At 35.1% G+C, this 12,405-nt stretch overlaps 1 protein-coding gene across 1 annotated transcript in view; it reads right to left on the minus strand.

Moving 5' to 3' along the window:
• The window catches only part of COL21A1 (collagen type XXI alpha 1 chain), a 173,797-nt gene that overhangs the window by 120,122 nt on the left and 41,270 nt on the right, over positions 1–12,405 (minus strand). The window lies entirely within an intron of this gene.

The raw sequence follows: 12,405 nt of genomic DNA on the forward strand, positions 1-12,405 counted from the left end.
AAAACATGAAAGAAACCAATCAAAACTGGGGAGATGAATTAGAATCCTGAGAGGCTGCAGCCACAGAACAAGTATGTCCCACCCAGCAATTCTTCCCCATGAATTTTGAATTGATAGAAGAGACAGGTAATACAAAGAAAGATGAGAGCAGTTTAACAGCCTAGAGAGATCCTCCCCCCGACACTGTGCAGATACCCAGGGTCTCTCTCAAATAAATACAAATCCTTGATTTGTGGAAGGCTGGAAGAGAAGCAACAGAACTGAGAGAAGTCCCTCCAAGGCACTCTATGCCTTTACCACAATGGAGAGAGAGATCATGAAAAGCAGGAGGCCAAAGAAGGACAAGAGAAAAACAGTATTTAGAAACACAAAAAGCTGAAAGCCATACTGAAAAGCTGAAAGAAATCTCCCAAGGGTATCACAAAATAGAAGAAGCAACAAAATCTGATTACTGATCAGGAGAAAACACTCAGTATAAGTAGATCCAGAGATGATCTAAATGCCAGATATATCAAACAAGGTTTATAAAACAGCTATAATAAATTTGCTAAAGATCTAATAAAGAAGATGGACAACAATGTGCAAAAATATGGAAAATTTTAGAGAGAAATGGAAACTAAAAAAGATACAAACTGAAAAGCTTATAATAAAAAAAATCAAAAAAGAATTTAGGCAATGGGCTTAACCAACTACGGTAAGGAGAAAATCAGTAAACTCAAAGATTAAGTCGATAATAGAAATTATTACAAATGAAACCCAAAACAAGGGGAAGGATGGTAATAAAAGAAGCAAAGCATCTGAAATCTATGGGAAATACCAAGTAATCTTGATTTGGCAGTCAAGTAGTTAGTTTTTGAGATGAAAGGCAGAAAGTGAATGAAGAGATATTTGAAAATACAATGGCCAAAATTTTACCAAATTGACAGATTGCACAGAATCAAATCAAAGAAGTTCAACAAAGCCCAATGAGATATAAAGTGAGCCACACTTAGGTACATCATAATTAGTTGAAAATAGGAATAAAAGAGAAAATTTTTTAAAGTAGAGAAAAAAGACAAATTACAGAGGGGCAATAATAAGAATTTTAGATAGAAATTTCATAGTAACAAAACTGGCAACAGATCAGAAAGACATAAAAATCTTAAATATGTAAATATATAATAAAGCTTCTGAATTATGAAGCAAAAAAAATTTAAGCTAAAAAAGACAAATTCAAGTCATAATGTGAGATTTCAACACATTTTCATCAACTATTGAATTAGACAAAAAATCAGTAATGGTATAAAACAGCTACTTTTCACCTAGTTCACATACAAAGAACATTTCACCTAACAACAGCAGAATATACATTCTTTTGTAATGCACATAAAATAGTCACCAAAATAGATTCTATGCTGGAGAAAAAGCAGCCTCAAATTCCAAAGAATTGAGATTACACAGTTTATATTCTTTGACCAAAATGATATTAAATTTAAAAAGAAAAGGAAGAATGTCCCAAAATGCTTGAAAACTTAGCAATATACTTCTAAATAATCCATAAATTAACAAGGAAAAAGATTACTGTAGTTTTATAGTATAATGTGAAATCAGAGAGTATATACTTCCAGCTTTGTTCTTCTTTCTCAATACTGTTTTGGCTATTCAGGGTCTCATGTGGTTCCAAATCAATTTTAGAATCATTTCTTCTATCCTGTGCAAAATGTCATTGGTATTTTGATAGGGATTACACTGAATCTGTAAACTGCTTTGGGTACTATGGACACTTTAATGATACAGTAACACTGTGCAGCCATGGAGGGGCCCAAATAGGAATTTGTAATGGAGTCTAGAACTCAGGGTGTCCAAGAAATATTAAAATATAGGATGTCCTCACCCCCACAAGCCTGAACTGGGGGATGGATGGTACACATGGAGCAGGGCCATTGAGAGCTGGTTTGCATAGCAACAGTTTTGAAGCTAACTTCTGGCATGGTCATTTAACATATCTGTAACTTTTAACTGGTTTCATGGATATGTTAAACAGCTGTGGCCATGCTTTGGTCCAGGGAGATGGGAGTGACTTCAACCCAGGATGGAACTGGGAGGCTACTTCCCCTGGTTTCAGCGCCTGTGTGAGAGAGAAAAGAAGGAAGGTTGGGGCCCACACAACTTTGGAGTAAGTGGGGACCACGTGGCTTTGGGGTGCTCCCTTTTGCCACATGGCTTAGGAAGCAGGAGAGACCTTGCTGGGAAGAAAAGGGGTGTAAGGACTCCTGCTGGTGGGCCATGAGAAGGTGTCACATGGTTTTGGATTAACTGGAGATCGTGTGGCAACACAACTGATGGTGCCAGAACCGAGGGGCTGCCTGAGCCACAGACTTCTACTTCCTTTCCTGAGATATGGTACCTCAGACTGGGTAGACGGAGAAGGAAGGGCTGTGTGCATTGGTGTGTATTCTAAAGGACTTCAGTATTTTAACGAAGACATTAAGTCATTACTCTAAATCTATGTAACTCTTTGAATAAATAATTCCTTTCCTTTTCACCAATCTCTGCCATTGAAAGATGTCTTTCCCTGGCAGTGGGCAAGGTGAACCTAGTACTGGGGAGGACTCCCGGAGCACACAGTGGGGGTCCATCCATTCAGTAATAGTATATTGTTCACCACCACCCCAGGTCTGTTTTGTAACAATATTAATCTTTCTAATCTATGAGAACAGTAAATCCTTCCATTTGTGTTATTTTCAATTTCATTCATCAATGTCTTATAGTTTTCAAAGCCCAGGTCTTTCACCTCCTGGGTTAAATTTATTACTAGGTATTTTACTCTTTTTGATACAATTTTAAATGGAACTTTCTAATTTTGCTTTCTGATAATTTAATAGTATATAGAAATGCAACAGATTTCTGTATCAATTATTCTATATTAATTTTGTATTCTGCAACTTGACTAAATTCACTTATTAGTTCTAATAATTTTTTGGTGGAGTCTTTAATAATCAAACCAGTATGGTAGTGGCACAAAAACAGACATAGATCATGGAACAAAAGAGAGAGTCCAGAAATAAACCCATACACATGGTCAATTAATTTATGATAATGGAGGCAAGCATATACGATTTAAAAAATGACAGATTCTTCAATAAATGGTGTTAGGAAAACTGAACAGATACATGCAAAAAAATAAATCTGGATGACATTCTTACACCACATACAAAAATAAACTCAAAATGGATTAGAGATTTAAATATAGAAACTAAAATCACAAACTCCTAGGGAAAAAAAAAGACATAGGCAATAAACTCTTTGACACTGACCTTAGCAGTATTTTTCTGGATATGTTTCTCTTGGAAATAGCAAAGAAAGCAAAAATAAACAAATGGAATTATATCAAACTAAAAAGCTTTTGTAGTGCAAAAGAAACCATAAATAAAACAAAAGAACAACCTACTGAATGAGAGAAGATATTTGCAAATAATATATCTAATAAGGGGTTAATATCTAAAATATATAAAGAATTCATACATCTCAATATCAAAAATAAAAACAAACATTCTAATTTTAAAAATGCACAGACGACTTCCATAGGCATTGCTCCAAAGAAGATATACAGATGGCCAACAGACATATGAAAAGATGTTCAACAATCACTAGTCACCAGGAAAATGAAAATCACAACCACAATAAGATATTGCCTCACACTTGTTAGAATGGCTATTATTAACAAATGACGAGTACTGGCATGGATGGATGTTCCTCAAAAAATAAAAAATAAAACTACCATATGACCTTGTGATTCCAATTCTGGGTATATATCCAGAGAAAATGAAGATAGTAATTCAAAAAGATATAGCATGCCTATGTTCACAGCAGCATTATTTACAGTAGCCAAGATATAAAAGCAACCCAAATATCCATCAATAGCTGAATGGATAAAGATGATTCAGGTATATACCAAATGGAATATCACTCAGCAATAAAAAAGAATAAAATCTTGCCATTTGTGATATGGATGACCCTAAACAGTGTTATGAAATAGATCAAACAAAGACAAATACCATAGGATTTCACGTATACAAGAAATAAAAAAAATAAACAAAATAGAAACAGACTGGTGGATACAGAACACAAATGGATGTTTTGAGTAGTGGGGAGGATGAGTGGAAAATGTGAAGGGGAATGAGAGGTATAAACTTCCAGTCATAAAATACATAAGTAATGGAGATGTAATGCACAGCACAGGGAATATACCCAAAATATTATAACAACTTTGTACAGTGACAGGTTGTTACTAAACTTACCATGTTGATCACATTGTAAGGTATATAAGTGTTGAATCATTATGTTGCACACCTGAAACTAATATAGTATTGTATGTCAGCTCTAATAAAAAATCAGAGAGGATATTACAAAATATTTCAAACTGACCAATAATTTTTTAAAATCAAATTTTATGATGCAGCTAAAGTACTGCTTAGAGAAAAGATTTACCTTAAAAACATCAGAAGGACAACAACAAATTTAAAAACAAAAAACAACCAGAGCTGACAGAAAATCGAACTGTATGGAAGTCCAACAACCAAGGAGTTAAACAAATATTCATCCAGACCAGTAGGAGGGGCTGAGACAGGCAACCAGGCAGAGAGGACTCACAGCAAGGCAGCAGCTGGCAGACTGGGCAGTCCCACATTCACATGCAGACAAACCAGGAGAATCAACTGGGGAGCAAGACAAACCACGCAACCCAAGGTTCAACCACAGGGAAACAAAGCCTCAAACCTCTGACTGCCAACACGTTGGGCGTTGAGGCGGCAGCTGGAGAAACTCCCAGCCTCACAGGAGAGTTGATTGAAGAGACCCACAAGGTCCTAGAATGTACACAAACCCACACATCTGGAAATCAGCACCAGAAGGGCCCAATTTGCTTATGGATAGCGGGGGAAGTGACTAAAATCCAGCAGAGAGCCCAGCAAGCAGCACTGTTCCCTCTCAGACCCCTCCCCCACATACAGTGTCACAATGCAGTGACGTGAGTTACCCCACCCTGGTGAATATATAAGGCTCCACCCCTTACTACACAACAGTCGCATCATGACAAAAAAAAAAATGACCCAAATGAAAGAACAATTCAAAGCTCCAGAAAAAAATACAACTAAGTGATGAAGAGATAGCCGACCTATCAGACACACAATTCAAAACAATGATAATCAGGATGCTCCAGGAACTCACTAGGCACTTTAAAGTATAAAAAAAGACCCAGGCAGCAATGAAAGTTGCATTATGTGAAATAAAGAAAAATCTACAGGGAAACAAAAGTGAAGGGAAGGAAACCAGGACTCAAATCAAAGGTCTGGAGCAGAAGAAAATAAAAAGAAACATTCAACCAGAACAGAATTAAGAAACAAGAATTCAAAAAAATGAGGAGGCTTAGGAACCTCTGGGATATTAAATGTTTCAACATCCAAATCATAGGGGTGCCAGAAGGAGAAGAGGAAGACCAAGAAATTGAAAACATAATGAAGGAGAAGTTCCATAATCTGGCAAAGGAAATAGACTTCCAGGAAGTCCAGGAAGCTCAGAGAGCCCCAAAGAAGTTGAACCCAAGAAGAAACACTCCAAGATACATCATCATTACATTACCCAAGACTAAAGGTAAGGAGAGAATCTTAAAAGCAGCAAGAGAAAAGGAGACAGTTACCTACAAAGGAGTTCCCATAAGACTGTCAGCTGATTTCTCAAAAGAAACCTAACAGGCAAAAAGGGGCTGGAAAGAAGTATTCCAAGTCATGAGAGACAAGGACCTACATCCAAGATTACTATACCCAGCAAAGCTATCATTTAAAGTGGAAGGGCAGATAAAGTGCTTCCCAGATAAGGTCAAGTTAAAGGAATTCATCATCACCCAGCCCTTATTATATGAAATGTTAAAGGGACTTAATCTAAGTAAAAGAATATCAAAAATATGAACAGTAAAATGACAAGAATCTCACAGTTATTAGCAACTGAACCTAAAACAAAAACAAAAACAAAAATGAACTAAGCAAACAACTAGAACAGGGACAGAATCACAGAAATGGAGATCACATGGAGGGTTATCAGAGAGGGAGTGGGAAGGGAAGGAGGGGGGAAAGGCATAGAGAATAACTAGCATAAATGGTAGGTAGAAAATAGATGGGGGGGGGTTAAGAATAGTATAGGAAATGTAAAAGCCAAAGAACTTATATGTATGACCCATGGACATGAACTAAAGCGGGGGAATGTGGGTTGGAGGGGTGTGCAGGGTGAAGGAAAATAAAGGAGGAAAATGGGACAATTGTAATAGCATAATCAATAAAATATATTTAAAATTTTTCAAAAATAAAAAACATCTATTGAAAAAAGAAAAATTAAAAATCAATATTTAAGCACTTCTATCATAAGAAGCTTAAACAAAGTACAAAGCTAGACAAAGTACAACAAATTAAACACAAAAAGTAAAATAAAGAAAATGATCAGTGAAACAGAAAATTAAGAAATAAAGTTAATTCTTTGAACAAATGAATATACTGCTAAATATTTGCAAGAATAATGAACAAATAAGACATAAAACATAAGTTACCTAAGTCAATATTAAAGCAGGGGACGGCCACTACAGATCCTACAGGCACTAACAGGATAAAAAGTTGGCAGATGAAATGGACAAATTCTTAAAACACTCTACTTATTTTAACACCTCTAAATTGAAATTATCTAAAAATAAATTGAATTTTTAACCAAAAATTTTCCCACAAAGAAACTCCAGGTCCAGATTGTTTCCCTAATAATTCTGAACAAACATTTAAGGGGAAAAAATAACATTAAAAATTTTTTTCATGAAAAGAAAGTACCACCCCCCTCCTCTGCCACCACAGTGAGCCAGGTAAGCTACATTCAGACTATAAGATGCACCCCCATTTTCCTCCCAAATTTTGGGGGAAGTACACCTTATAGTCCAAAAAATAGAGTATATAAAAATGGAGAGTGAACTCTCCCCAACTTTTAGTATGAGGCCAACATAACCCTAATGGAAAACTAAAAAAAGATCATTTAGATAAAGCTATAGTTGATTATACTTCATGAACAAGGATATAAACATCCATAATAAAAGAATAGCAAATCAAATCTAGAAATTATATATATATAAATCTAGAAATTTTATATATATATATGGTGAGATTTATTCCAGAAACACAAGATTGGCCTAACATTCAAAACTCAATTGATATATAATAACTTACTATACTAAGAGACTTTTTAAAAATCCCATGAACATCTCAATTTATACAGCAAAGGTATTTAACAAAATTTAACACCCATTCATAATAAAACTCTCAGCAAGCTAAGAAGTAGAAGGGAACCTCTTCAACCTAACAAACACCATCTATAAAAAAAAAAAAAACTACAGCTAACATATTGAAGTATAAGAGACTAAATGCATTTCCCATCAAATCAGAAAGTTAAGGATATACTTTCACAACACTTTAAAAAAAATGTACAGGGAGTCCTGGTCATTACTATATACAGAATGAAAAATAAAAATATAAAGAAGTAAAACATGACTGTCTATCTACAAAGAAAAGCTTTTGAAATCTACAAAAACATTAGCAGAACTAATAAGTAAATTTAGCCTGGTCACAAGACACAAGATTAATAGTTCCTTTTAAGTGAATCTATATAGTGCTACCATTAGACAGTCTGGAGCACAGATCATCTCCACCACTGGCCAAGATGGTAGGGGTTGGGGGTTCTTACACTGAGCACATAGAAAACTAGAAATATCAGTGGATAGGCTCCAGTGCATGAAAATCTAACAAGATAATTGGATAGAGAAAAAGCCCTTCCTCCTCCCTTGTAGTCAATTAAATCCATTGCGGGGTGGCACTAGGGGAAGGCAGGCATATGCACCATAGAAGTCAAATGGTTCAGGGGGAGATTCTAGACCAAAAAGGCCTGTCAGTCTTGCCAGGGCAAAGAAAGGATTAGTTTAGGTTTGGAGGTCAGAGAAGACCTCTGACAAGGTGCTATTTGAGCTAATCCTTGAAAAAGTCATGAAAAAACCATCTTGGCCAGGTGCTGAAGACAAAATTTTCCTTGTGGAGATGGAGTAAGTTAGATCTGTTCTAGGAACAGAAAGACGGTCAGGAAAGAACAAGTGTGGGAGTGAGAGGAAGAGTGGTAGGGCCTAAAGTATAGCAAGGACCACATGTAGCATGTTAGTTTACTCTGGAATTTTTCCCTAAATGCAAACTAAACCCAATGGAGGGCTGTAAGCATGTGTGCAGCATGGCCAGGTTTTCACATTAAGTAGATTGTACCATTTTCAAAATCTAAGAGCTATATAAAATTTAAGAATTTGACTCTCAAAGAAAGCAGAAAAAAATAATTTGATCAATTATTATCCTTTTATTTTCATGTCTCTTCTATTTCCTTACCTTATATGTTTATCACATCCTACTACCCCATCTCTGATAATTTATAAAAATCAAAATAAGTACTTGTGAGAAAATAAGTACTTGTGAGATAACTCAGACATTATCCACTGTCTGAGAACAGTGGATAATGTATCTTCCAGTAGGCTTATGAGAAAGGCAAGGGAATTCCATAAGGAGGCACCACAAATGTAGTAAGTGTTTAAAAGGAGGGACTTTCAAGAAAGATGCCATCGCAAAATTTAATTGTTTGCTTGTCTAGAAATTCCTCAAATATAATTGAAGACTAAAAATAGTCCCATCATGAGACATTAACACTCATGCTTATTTATAGTCTGTCTCTTTGAACTAAATTGTGAAACAAGAAGAGGTGGGAAAACTACACTTGTGAAACAGGAAAAGCTGGTCACTACACTTTTATGCACACATGCACACACACACACACACACATTTATCATGTTCCATATTTCTGATATTAAGGTAGTTGTACTGGTAGAAGGAAGCATCAATTGGACAGACAGAATTGAGAAGGGCAAGTTCTGACAAAATGGTAAAAGAATTAAGAATTAATTCATGTATATATGTATGTATGTAGAATTTGGTTAGTCTAGATATCATTAAAACAATACATCTATATTTATAACTTTTAGAATTTCATAGGTCAAATCATGCCCCCCAAAATATGTAAATAATGTCACCTTCATTGTGTATAACAATTGATGGTTAACTAAGTAATTGATATTTATTATCATATTTCTCTAAACAAAAATCTGATGTGGTAGGCAGAGAGGTAACTGTAAATCACCATTTTATAATAGGCTGTTGGATTCAAAGAAGCCATTATTTTACACATTGCAGAGTTAGCTGTCATACTGTAGAGTGGATGACTGCTTTTTTTAGTCCTTTGTGGAGTACATCACCCAGCATCCATTGAAGCCACACAAGTCAAAGTGAACTGCAGTAACTTGGTTGTCTGCAGTTTAGTGATTTAAAATCCCATCTGGCCAAAGCAGCTTCTAAATAGTCAAGCAACAAAAAAAATACACATATCTGTTCAATCATTCAAAATGAGACCAATAAAAGATAGCCAAGGAATGTGGAGTACAGTGTCTACTATTTGACTGTGCCAGCAAATATATGGAAATCAGGTCTTGGGATTCTGTTGGTAGTTTTAAGCTGCACTTATAATGTAGCCCCTTTTTATCCCTAAATCCCTCTCATATTAATATATATTAGCCTACTTCTTTTTTACTCTAATTTTGATGATAATGTGTCAGGACAGTAAATTCTCCAAAGGAAAGCTATTAAAATTTTAACCTCTAACTCAGCTCACATTGTCTCCAATGAACTAATTTTCCAATTCATCCATGGTACACTGAAAAAATGCAGATAACAAACCATGAGATGTGAGCTCTAGCCCTAAATGCACCTTCTTTGCCTACTTAGAAAATAAAATATAATTATGTGCAAAGTTAAATAGCAGTACAGGAAAATACACAAAAACAAATGCCATAGACAAAAGACCAAATGGGAGGAAATGAGCAAGTTATGCTTAAGTGATATGAATGAAATCATTGACAACTCTAGCACCCCAACTCTGGTTTCTAAATATCATTTCCCATTAAAAGGAACCAAGGTTTTTGGGAAAATAGCAGATTTCAGGTCTGGGGCACATGACATATGAGACAGAGAAATCTTGTCATTCTGAAAGCAAGGAAAGTCCTAAAAATTACTGGGATTAGATCAGAAGGACCCAAGAGCTAAATTGAGAGGCTCCTATTGGCTAAAGATAAAGTAATCTGATCATTAAAAATATTAACTCCAATGGATTTAAATATAAAAATATACTAAATCTGTGAGTTCATAATTTTATAAATATAATAAAAAATACACCATGGGTCAGTCACTTCACCTTCGGAGGTCGCTAGAGGACACAAAAGAGAATCAAGCATTTACCCTACTTAACCTATATGGGTGATATTCCAGGATAATAAAAGAATTAATATATGCCAGGAGAATAATACAATTAGAAATTTATATTGTTCAATTGCTAATGAAATATTTGGATTTAGGCAAGGCTTATGAGTGCTGCGAATACTGTTAGGACAGATGCACTAGACATGACTGCACTTGAATCCACTCAGCTACTTTAACACCATTCAAGTAGAATGAGACATTCCTCCTGAGATGACGCAGTTAGAAGGAATACATTCCCATCTGCAAATTCTTTTTGGCTAATAAAAAGTAAAACCAGATTCTATACAAGTCTCTATATCTATCCAATTATAAGAAATTTGGGAATATATTAAATGACACCAAGAGGATAAAGTCAGTAAAATCTAGAAGATGAAAACTTGTACAACTAATAATTAAATGACATCAAAACAAAAGTAAGGGGACTTAAGTGACACATCAACTAAATACGGTTGTGGACTTGAGAACCTGATTTAAATAATAAACTATACATAGATCTTTTTGAGACAGAGAAAACTGAACATGGACTGGACATTAGGTGCTATTCACCATTTAGCATGATGGTTGTGTTTGCTCTAGCTTCTCAGGTATTCAAAGAAAAAAGGTATAAAATAATAAAAGAACAAGTCACACAGTGGTTAAAGATATTTTTAACACATATGATCAACAGAGAATTTGTATACAGAAGACAAATTTTCTATTCTATTTTTTCTAAGATAAATAGTAAACCCAGTTTGTTTTGTTTGTGTTTTCTTACTTTAATCCTTCATAATGACCAGGATTTACTAAAAATTATATCACAAACAAAATTCTTAGGTATAGCTAATAGCAGCAATGCATTCAAAGCACATGCATGATAGTAATATAAACACTCAGCCATTTCAGGGAAGAAAACATTGTATTAAATTATTTACCTCCATTAAAAAATCCCATCTGAGCCCTGGCTGGCATAGCTCAGTGGATTGAGCGCAGGCTGCGAACCAAAGTGTCACAGGTTTGATTCCCAGTCAGGGTACATGCCTGGGTTGCAGGCCATAACCCCCAGCGACCGCATATTGATGTTTCTCTCTCTATCTCCCTCCCTTCCCTCTCTAAAAATAAATAAATAAAATCTTTAAAAAAAAATCCCATCTGGTTTGCAGTGTTTCTATTCTAGACTAATTAACCAACTGTAGCTTAAATGTATGTGTGATATATATAATAATTAGTGCAACTCTCCCCAGCCTTTTCTTAACAAATGTTATTCACTAGGCCATTCTCTAAAAACTATATATTTTTCTTTATTAAGTTGCTCCCTCTTGCAGTTTCTAGTTTCAAATTAAACTAAACTTTTTTAAGGGTTCATTTTATTTAATTTACTTAATTTTTTTTTATTACACTTTACATTCAATATTATTTTGCATTAGTTTCAAGTGTACGGCATAGTGGTTAGACAATCCTATACTTTACAAAAGTGGTCCTGCCCATATTTCAAGTACCCAGCATATATATTTATTACACCTTGTAATGCACCATATATAGTTATTACAATATTATTTACTATATTCCCTATGCTGTACTCTACATTCCTGTGACCATTTTGTGATTACCAATTTGTACTTCTGAATCCCTTCACATTTTTAACCCAGTCCCCCAAGCCCCCTCTCTAATTTACATTTTTAATAGGTTATTTTTTATTGTATTTTCCATTCCCATTTATTCCTCTTATACCCTCTCCCACCTCAAGCCCACCCCTACAATCACCATGCTTGTCCCTATCCATGAGTGCTTTATCATTTTTTCTTGATTTCTCCACCCCAAACCCCCTCCCAGAGCTGTCAGCCTGCTCTCAAAGCCATGTACTTAATAAAATACCTCAATTTGTACCACTTAGATCAAAACTCAATGAATGGTTATGCCAATAAAAGCAATTCTAAGCATGGTGTTGTATAAGTAGTTAGTTTTCTGATATTTTTCTAACGAAGTTTGATGAGTGTCAAAGATTATGAAATTGTCAAGTGGACAC

The sequence above is a fragment of the Phyllostomus hastatus genome, unplaced genomic scaffold, assembly GCF_019186645.2.
Source record: "Phyllostomus hastatus isolate PE091 unplaced genomic scaffold, TTU_PhHast_1.1 phas_contig_40, whole genome shotgun sequence".
Lineage (NCBI taxonomy): Eukaryota > Metazoa > Chordata > Mammalia > Chiroptera > Phyllostomidae > Phyllostomus > Phyllostomus hastatus.